General features: G+C 41.7%; 1 protein-coding gene across 3 annotated transcripts in view; it reads left to right on the top strand.

The window, feature by feature from the left end:
• The first annotated feature begins 1515 nt into the window (after positions 1 to 1515).
• Positions 1516 to 9441, top strand: part of MPPED2 (metallophosphoesterase domain containing 2) — a 125561-nt gene continuing 117635 nt past the window's right edge. The window contains exon 1 of one of the 3 annotated variants that reach the window (XM_081883250.1): positions 1516 to 1971. The gene's annotated coding sequence lies outside the window, so the exon portion shown is untranslated. Of the gene's footprint in view, positions 1972 to 2492; positions 2514 to 3457; positions 3640 to 9441 lie in introns of those variants that run through there. The other 2 variants (XM_081883252.1, XM_081883251.1) reach the window with 2 other exon arrangements.

Genomic DNA, 9441 nt, shown 5'->3' with positions numbered 1-9441 from the left:
TGGTTGTATTGGGGTGGGGGGGGCGTGATACTATGTCTCACCCAATTAACATAGTTCAATAAGTTTAAATGTTATTTCCTCTTCATTTCTTTTAAATCGTTTTGGGTTGGTTCGCCCTGCTCACTTATTGTGACCTGCACTGCGTTGCAGGGGGTTAGACTAGATGACCATAGAAGTTTCTTCCAACTGTACAATTCTAGTTACAGATAGGTAGCCGTGTTGGTCTGCCATAGTCAAAACAAAAAAAAATCCTTCCAGTAGCACCTTAAAGACCAACTAAGTTAGTTCTTGGTATGAGCTTCCGTGTGCATGCACCCTTCTTCAGATACCAATCTGAAGAAGTGTGCATCTGAAGAATCTGATACCAATCTGAAGAAGTGTGCATCTGATTGGTTCTTCAGATACCAATCTGAAGAAGTGTGCATTTGAAGTGGTATCTGAAGAAGTGTGCATGCACACAAAAGCTCATACCAAGAACTAACTTAGTTGGTCTTTAAGGTGCTACTGGAAGGAATTTTTTTTGTTTTGTACAATTCTATGATTTGATATTCCTCATTCTTTTCCGGATTTGACTGATTCTGTCCCCCGCTCCCCAACAAATTAGATTTAGGTTGCAATCCTAACTGGAAGTAAGCCCCTTTGAACATAGGACTTACTTCTGAGTGATACACTCAGCAGGATCATATTGCAAATCGTTCTGCAGGGGGAAAAAACATTGGAAATTTTCTCCTGCTTCAGCAATGAGGCATTTTTTAAAAAAGAGGGAGATACAATAGTTATTACAGGTGGTTCCGCCCCCCCTTCCACACACTCAAAAGGTTCCTGATGCTTTGTAGTTAATCCTAGTAATAACCTTTCTGTTCCATTTTATTCAACTGTTTGGGCTTTGTGAAAGTGCGATGGCTCTCATTTCTTTTATTATTATTATAAAACAATTGGGGTGCACACCTCCTTGAATTTGTACACAGAATCAAAGGGACTTGTCTTCATATAGATGCATTGATGGTGCCAGTGAGATGGAACTCCCATAATCTCTTACATACATTTATTTAGACTTGGTGTATGTTAATTTCCTCGTCACCTAATCTTAATTTTTTGCCCCTATATCGTGAAACCTTTTTTTTGGGGGGGGGGATGCCTGGTTTCTTTCTTTAAAAAGAGGAAAACAACCCCCTATACTAATGACCATGCTGATGACACAAGCTTGAAGAAATTGAGGAATACAGTACTCAGGATTTGCAGGGCACTCCAGCACGCAGTGCCTTAGGTCTCCCGTGACCCTGCATTCCTCTTCAATTTAATCTTTCAGGGGAGGGCAAGAGATTTGCTGCGATTTGGCAGGGGATGCTCTCCCTCCTTAGCCTTCCTTTTTGGCTTGAGGTTGCGGGGTGGGGGGGGGCAGAGAGAGAGAGAGAAGAGAGTGAAGTAAGCAGCAGCAGCAAGGAGGAGCTGGCAGCCTATGCGTGTGTGGCTGTGTGTGTGTGAGAGAGAGAGAAAGAGAGAGGCGAGCGCCTTGGCCGCCCTGTTTCCTGGTGCTCTGCTCCCTGACCCCAGTGGCAGTCCTTACTCACTGCACTCCTCCGCTCTCTTCCTCCTTCTCTCCCCCTTCATTTCTCCCTCTCTCCCTCTTTCTCTTTCTCGCTCTCCAGCCCAGATCGCGGCTGCTCTCCTTCTCCCTTTTCTTCCTTCCTTCCTTCCCCTTTCCCTCCTTCCTTCCTTCTGCCTGCGTCCGCCTCTCTCCTTTCCACTCCGGGGACCCTCGGGGGTCGAAGGTGTCTGCCCTGCCTTGCACCAGCCGTCAACCTTTGGCAAAGCCTTGCCTCGCTCTTTCGCCCTCTCGCAACACAGCTCCGCGGCACCACCCGCCGCCTCCTCCCCTCCTCCTCATGGATCGGCTCCTTCCCCAGCACTGAAGGCATCCCTAGGAACACACATCAACATCCAGGAAAAATAAAAAAAGAGGGAGAGAAGGTAAATCATCCGCCCCGAGCAGAGAGAAGGGGAGAGAGGGATCAGATGGAAGAAGGACCAAGAGAGAGAGAGAGAAAGGGGGAGCGAGAGGGAGAAAATTCCTAATAACAAAACACAAAGCCATGGGTTAGAGGTGCCTTGTCATGTACAAGTACAAGGGGATCAGAGAGGGCAAACAATAATCAGATTCAAACGGGCTGCTGATTTGCCACTCGCCAAAGCGATCGCGGGCAGAGAGCTGGATTGTTATGATTGTGATTTTATTCTCAATTGTTGTTTCAGAAGGAAGGCTAATTTCTGCGCGGGTGTCTGTTTCTCTCCCTCCTCTCTTTCTCTCTCCACCCCCCCCTCCAACCCCGGTGCTTCCAGTGCTCCCCACCTTTCTCCTCCTCCTTCTCCTGCCCCCCCTCCCCGCTTTTGCGTTAATTTCTTGTCTTGCGGAGTGGGGGGGGGGGCGCGGCGCCGGCTGGGGAATAGATTTGGCAGCGGAGATTAATTCGCTGGCTGTTTACTAGAGAGTCTCGGGTGATCGGGGTTATAATGTAAGAGCACGACCGGGGGAGGGTAGGCCAAAGGGAGCATTGTGCTGCGCGAGGGAGAGAGCCAGGCGAGGCGGCAGATCGAGGGAGTGAAATGCAAAGTACAGTTAGCGTGGAAAAACTGAAACGTGGGGCTGGCGGGGAGGAGGAAGGTGTGGGGACGGGGGGGGGCACAGAAACGTGTTTGTCACCCCTCCCCTTTGCCTTATTCTCTGCATTTTCTCACCCACCCACCCCTGCCCAAAGCAAAAGAAAAGGAGAGGGGGGAAAAAAGTAACGATTGCAAATGGGTTTCTTTACTATTCAAGAGCTGGAGTTTCCCCATGTCTCTTTCACATGCAAGGCAGCTACGTTTCTCGCTTTCTCTCCCCCTTCTCGCTTCACAACAGGCTTGGAAATCAATGACCCCCGAGGCCTAAGGGCACTTGGAAACCTTTCGACATTTTATTGGGGTGGGGTGGGGTGAAAAAAGGGGGGGGGAGGCTGGAAAGAAGAGAAATATGAAATCACCCACGAGTTGTAAATTTACCGCCCCACCCGGCTTGCTGCATGATTTTGTAGTTTCCCCTCTTCCCCCCCCCCCCCGCCCAAAGCAACCCACCTCCTGCTAGGTATTGTAGCTTGAGTGCGAAATGTGAACGAGAAGAAGCGGTGTATGTTGTGGGGGTGGGGTGGGGATGTGACAGCTATTGTAGAGAAAAGAGGATGAAAACTTTACCCATGCACATTAAAAAAAAAGGAGAGAAAAGGGATCTAGAAGTGGGGGGGGGAGAGAGACTACAACAATGAAGCAGTTGTAAAAATGTGGTGTTTGAATGCATTTGAGCTAGGTTATAATGCCAGCTTGAGTGGCAAGGGGGTGAGATCGGTTGGGATGAGTGACGTTGGGAAAAGGGGGGGGGGGGAGAGCCAGGATGGTGCGGTGTCAGAGCTATTGGCCGCTGATTGTGATCAATCATTCCGAGCACTGGGGAAAGAGGGAATGAGAGAGGCAGAGAGGAAGCAGACCCAACACGCAGCGTGGATTCAGAGGAGTGCTGCCGCCTCTCCGGGAGAGTTGCCCAGAGAGAAGGGGGGAGAAAGTGTGCCCACACCGCTTAGATGGGCACGGACTGACTGCCACGAGGAGGTAGTGTGTGCAAACTGGTACCTGGTTGTTGTTGTTTTTTATTGTTCCTGTTTGCTGCTGTGCACCTTTGAACTGAAGGTGGCTTGGGAAATGGATCATTTCAACCGAGGGTTGGAGTTTGTTCTAAGGATTTCATCTGTAAGAAGAAAGGGTCCACAAGGATTCTTTCCTCTCTTTCTCCATCTTTCTGTATGTGTGGCATCAGGTTTTTTTTTATGAATGGAAAACAGGTTTGGTTTCATTTATTAGTCATGTGTTGGGGATAAGATTTTATCTTTCCAACATTCATTTGATATATAACTTTTATGCACCCCTCTTCAGAAAGGAAAGGAAAAGGAAAAAGCCTACCTGGAGATAGGAGCAGAATGGATAATGAGTTATAGTTAAATCAAAAATATATACACTGTTTGCTGGAATGTTGAGTATAAATGGGGATCTTGTTTTGCAGTGATTGCATAAACTTATGCTAGAAGAAGCTATAGGAAAGTATTAAACAAGACACCTACATGAGTAACTTCTTGAAGACTTTATGGATTTAAATTCTTGAATTGTTACTTGGGCTGCAATGCTAAGAACACTTACCAGGGAGTAAGCTCCATTGAAAACAGTGGAACTTACTTCTGAGTAAATGATTGCACATTGAGTGTAGTTTAATCAAAGCAAGAATAACAAAGGTTGAATATAAATCTTGAGGGAAGTGTTAGCATCAGTATCTTATTTAACTCTTCCCCCTTATTTCTAATTCTTAAGGAATTTCCATACTTGCTTCAACTAAAGCCAGTCTAAAGTCAATGGGAATTAATATTCCAAATGATGGAGTAAAATAGTGGGTTCTCTCTTCCCCAAATAGTATTTGTTCTCTTTACATCTGTGCAAATTGTGAGTCTGATTATTAATTTTCTTTCATTTAATGTGCATGTTTATAACAATGTTATAAAAACTGGTAGCCTGGTAATGCCAGAAATACTTGCCATTTTTTTTATATATTCTGAGACAAAAATGATTATATACAGTGCATATAAATGCCCTGCTTTTGTGTCTTTTATGGACTTCAAATCAAATCAGCAGATTCAGTGCCTTTGTGACATTTATCCATTGTGGAAGCATACCAACTGCACAACCATTGCTTACATTATTCACAGGCTGCCCCCTGAGTTTTTCAGGATTACATAATATAAGATGGCACTTTGCTAGTTCTTCTGTTGGCATAATTCTAGCATTAAAATTAGCAGTAAGTTGCTTAACAGTGTAGACCCCCCCCCTATTATTCCACCGTGGATGCACCATCTTCTTAATGACTGGTGTCAATGGGAGGGAAGAACTATAGTCCTCACAAGGAGGCTAATAAATTTGTTAGTGAAAGTTTTGAAGTACTTGGGTCCTGCCTTACATTTTCTTCAAAGAGCTCCTCATTAAAGCAGACCACAATCAGACACTTCTAATATGAAAGCTGTTTTGCACTGGAATAGAATGAAAGGGAAATGAAACTAAGATCAGCCTGCTCAGACATAATATGTGACCTTTATTTACTAGTTTGATAGTCACTGATTGACATTTTAAAAGCCAATGGTGTAAATTTGCCACGTTTTAATACAAGAAGACCCCCAGAATTAGAAATGTAATATTTTGCTTACTTTTATATTGGCTTGTGTGTGTTTTCTTTGCATACATACTTGAAAATTTAAATAAAGAAATATTTAATTCAAAAAATCTTAGAGAAACTGAATGAGTATTTCTGTTTGCCTACCAATATTCTGCTTTGACTTTGAGTTAGCTCACTGTTTTTCTCATAGCTAAAGTTTTGAATATTGTACAACACATCATGGGTTGGGCTGTATACACTATTCTCCTCAGCAAGTTTGATTTCTTTCCCCTTGAGTTTTGTGGGCTAAAGAATATAAAATACTGCCTTTTGGCTGCACTAAATTAATTAAAATATAGTTGCTTATCTTTTCAGGGAAAAACAGAAAAATAATGATATTGTGTTTATTAGTTATACTCAACAGAATCTGCTTTTGCGGGGAGGGAGTGGCTGGCCATGCCATTTGAATACTGCTACCTAAAACTAATGACTAAAACTCTAACAATACAAAATGTGTTCTTTTCCCCCAATCCCTAAGCTCTCAGGGTTAACATTCTTTTTAATGACAGTCATTTCTCTAACAGGAAGATGTTTTCATTTGTATTTACTTTTCAGTGCAGTGCAATTATGCAGTTCCACACTGCACACTGTCTTCATAGTTAGTATCTCAAAAGAGAATTACAGTCTTCACAACAGAATTGCAATTGGAAGCAGGTGTTGTGTTTTACTGTTATGCAAAATAACAGTAAAATATAATTGTGGGGGAAATTAAGGAAACAGCTGCAAAGTTGGTATGGAAGCTCCTTCATTACAATTTGTAGGCAGTTATCTTACACTGCAAACTGGGCAAAGATTTGATGTAACAAATTGTAGCGATTTTGTCCTCCATGCCTATATATACATATATATAACCAGCAAATAATTTGAGACAAAGACCAAGAGTACCCTCTGCGAAATACAGTATACTAAAGATTTTGGTCAAGATCCACTTGATGGTGGTCTTAGCTCTCTCCCTGCTTGCTGTTTCCGATATGCAAAATGAAGAAATACCCTGATTCTTGAAAAAGGAAGTTGTGTGGTTCCGTAACCTGCTTAACATATGGAAGCCTATGTAGGCCTGAGGTTGTAAAATAATAAAATAAATCGCCTATGGCAGGCCATCTGCTATTTGGAAGGCATTATGTGGAATTTTGTGCTGAACCAGGTTTTACAGTTCATATCTTAATACTGGTGCAATGTAGAGGCTCCAGATATTTGATTTTACATCTAGCAAGTCCTATTTTTATTTAGAAACAATGGAGCACCGCTATGTAGCAACCAGCTATGTAGCATAACTGATTGTAAATACAAAGACTGGTTTTCTATACTTCTGTATCAATTTTAGGAAGCACCTAATTTATAGGAACAGCAAGTATATGAATGTAAGTGTTACCTTTTTTTGTATTCCTAAGAATGCACAACAATTTATCTGTTTGGATTTAAACATTCCCTAGAAGGTGGATCATGACCAAAATCGGGGGGGGGGGGACCTATCTTCAACCATTTCAGATCTTTTTGGTATTAAAATGTTAAGAGTGGGAATTACAAGTTTTGCTTTTCAAATTTGTGCTCAGTCTGTTCGCCTTCAGTTTATCATGAGCACATACTTGAAGGTTGCGTAACTACTTTTTTCTAATGGCAGGACGGGATTTAAACATTTGTGTCAATGATAGGGAGTGGAAAGAAGTCCATCAACCTCACCAGGGAATAACAGGGAAATTGGTGACTTAATGAAGGTGCTCACAAAGTGCATTAGAATAGCAGAGGTTTTTTGGATGAAGACTTAATCAGAATTATTTTGAGAGATTTCAAATGCAGAAAGCAGTTTGACGTAATGGAAGGATTAGAAGTCCTTCACAACTCTTCTTCTGGTGCCACAACAGTGAATAGGAACACAAGCAGAAAAGGGTTGTAGGGTTATTCCTTTAGCCCTTTATCATTGTATGCATCCTGTCTGCTTCCCTGTGTTCTAGTATAAATTCTTCAAGTGTGTGTGGGGGAGACTTTTCTGTTGGTGGAACTTCCAGTGTAAAAAAAGAATCCGGATCTTCCAGAGCTCTTAGTTACCCTTCACAAGTAGAAAAGGCCCCAATGCAAAAGTTACACTAGAACGTGGGAAAGCTCAAAGGATCTGTGTGAGGACGAATACATGAAACATTCAAAAGGGCTAGCGAACATTTACTATTTTTTTGACCAGAATAATGATATTCCAGAAGGAATGAAGCAAATGGCTAGAAACATGTAGGTTGTGTTAAATAATGGAAGTGTATAACTCACAGTAATAAATTATAATTGATTTTGAACATAAAGAACTGTCCATTTCTGCTTTGTTATACATTTCTTTGGCTTAAATAATGAAAGGAAATTTAGGAATGATAGGGTATACAGAAATAGTAGAAAGACATCCCACCAGATGTCAAAGAGAACACCAACTACCAGACTTTTAGAAGACATCTGAAGGCAGCCCTGTTCAGGGAAGCTTTTAAGGTTTGATGTATTAGAGTATTTTAATATTTTTTTGGGAAGCCGCCCAGAGTGGCTGGGGAAGCCCAGCCAGATGGGCAGGGTACAAATAAATTATTGTTGTTATTATTATTATTGAAAGCAATCTTTCTTCTGTAGCTCCTGTTCTTTAGTTTAGGCCATATGGATTGGCTTGATGGATGGACCATCTCCAGGTCCATCTTCTCCAGTATTTTGTAACCATGAATGCGTTGCTAGATGCTTATGGATACTCATAACCATCACTATACCTTGGTTTTTTTTGCCTCTGTGTTTAGAGCTATACTGCCTCTGAATATACATGTTTTGTTTATTTATTTACTTCTATACAGCCCTTCATCTGAAGATCACAGGGCAGCTTACAATATAAAAACCCAAAAACGTACACTATAATAACAAACAATAACAATACACCCTCAGCTATCATGCATTAGTTATTCACTGCATTTAGAATGCATAATTTTGGCTAGCCTTAACCCCAGGACCAGTGAATATTTCTGGATGAGCTTGATTCTAGTATTGTAATACACCTCTTAACTACTTTTATGTTCATAACATTATAAACTCCTTTCCTGTGAACATCAATAGTGTTTCTTTTTCCTAAACAAGAAAACTCTTACTCTCTTTAACCTTTTCTTGTCAAGAAACTGCTTGAACAACTTGATTGTTTTGGTTGTCCTTTTCTATACCTTTACCCAGTGTGTTTTTCTTTCTAAAAAAATGTTCACGGGTACTCTCATTTTCCTACTCATATTGAAATACTGCCCCTCAATGAGGCCAAACTTAAATTCACAAAATGTTTAGGGATATGCGTCCCCCTGTGTCCCCCCAGGAAAAAAAAGCACCACCTGTACCAGCTCCATCATGTCCTACTGAGAGTAAAATATTCCCTGTTGCTTGAGCATTGACCTTGTAAAATTTGGGACATGGATATGTTGCAATGCTGCTACAATATCATTTTTTAAATTTAAGAAATACAGTACTTATAAATGAATTGGTGAATCTTTTTCTTTTGTTTCATGGAAATGTTAGATGAGCTGTCTTTTATGGTGGGTTAGGAGAACAAACAAAACAACTGTATGCATGTTTGGAGGAAGGGTGAGAGGGGAGGAGGGGTAGGAAGGAGAGAATGTTGGACCAAAGATGTTCAAGTTTGTGAGTTTAGAAAAAATATCAGAAACGTTTACAGTTGCAATTACATTTCTTTGCATTTATGAAGAGGTTGATATTTTTAATTTAAAGTAAAATTCCTCTGAGCCTTCTAAAATTATTAAGATTACTGTGTGCAAGTGTAATCTGAGGGTGGTTTAACTGCCCACAGCAGAAGTGTGGTTGGAGGAGAACTCTTGCACATCTCTGTCTGTTTTGCAGGTTCTTGAGTTAGTCTCCAAATCTCTGGGTGCATGTCAGGGAAGTGGAATCACATTGGATCTAAGCCATTTCCCAGACCTTCCCTGGCACATCCTTGAACCTCCCCAGCTCACCCCTTACCATGTTCCTACTGAAGCTGGAGCACCAACATTGATTGGGCCAGGGCTGTAGATGCTTCTGCAGTGGCATTGACGTTGAATCTCCGTATCTGGTGTCAGAACTCTGTCTTCTTTGTTGGAGAGGGAGACTTGGTGCCTGTGTTGTCCTCCAAACGTCATAGAAATGTGGTCATAAAGTATTTAAGCATG

The sequence above is a fragment of the Podarcis melisellensis genome, assembly GCF_964234715.1.
Source record: "Podarcis melisellensis genome assembly, chromosome: 1".
Classification (NCBI taxonomy): domain Eukaryota; kingdom Metazoa; phylum Chordata; class Lepidosauria; order Squamata; family Lacertidae; genus Podarcis; species Podarcis melisellensis.
This window is presented reverse-complemented; position numbering and strand designations above follow the sequence as displayed.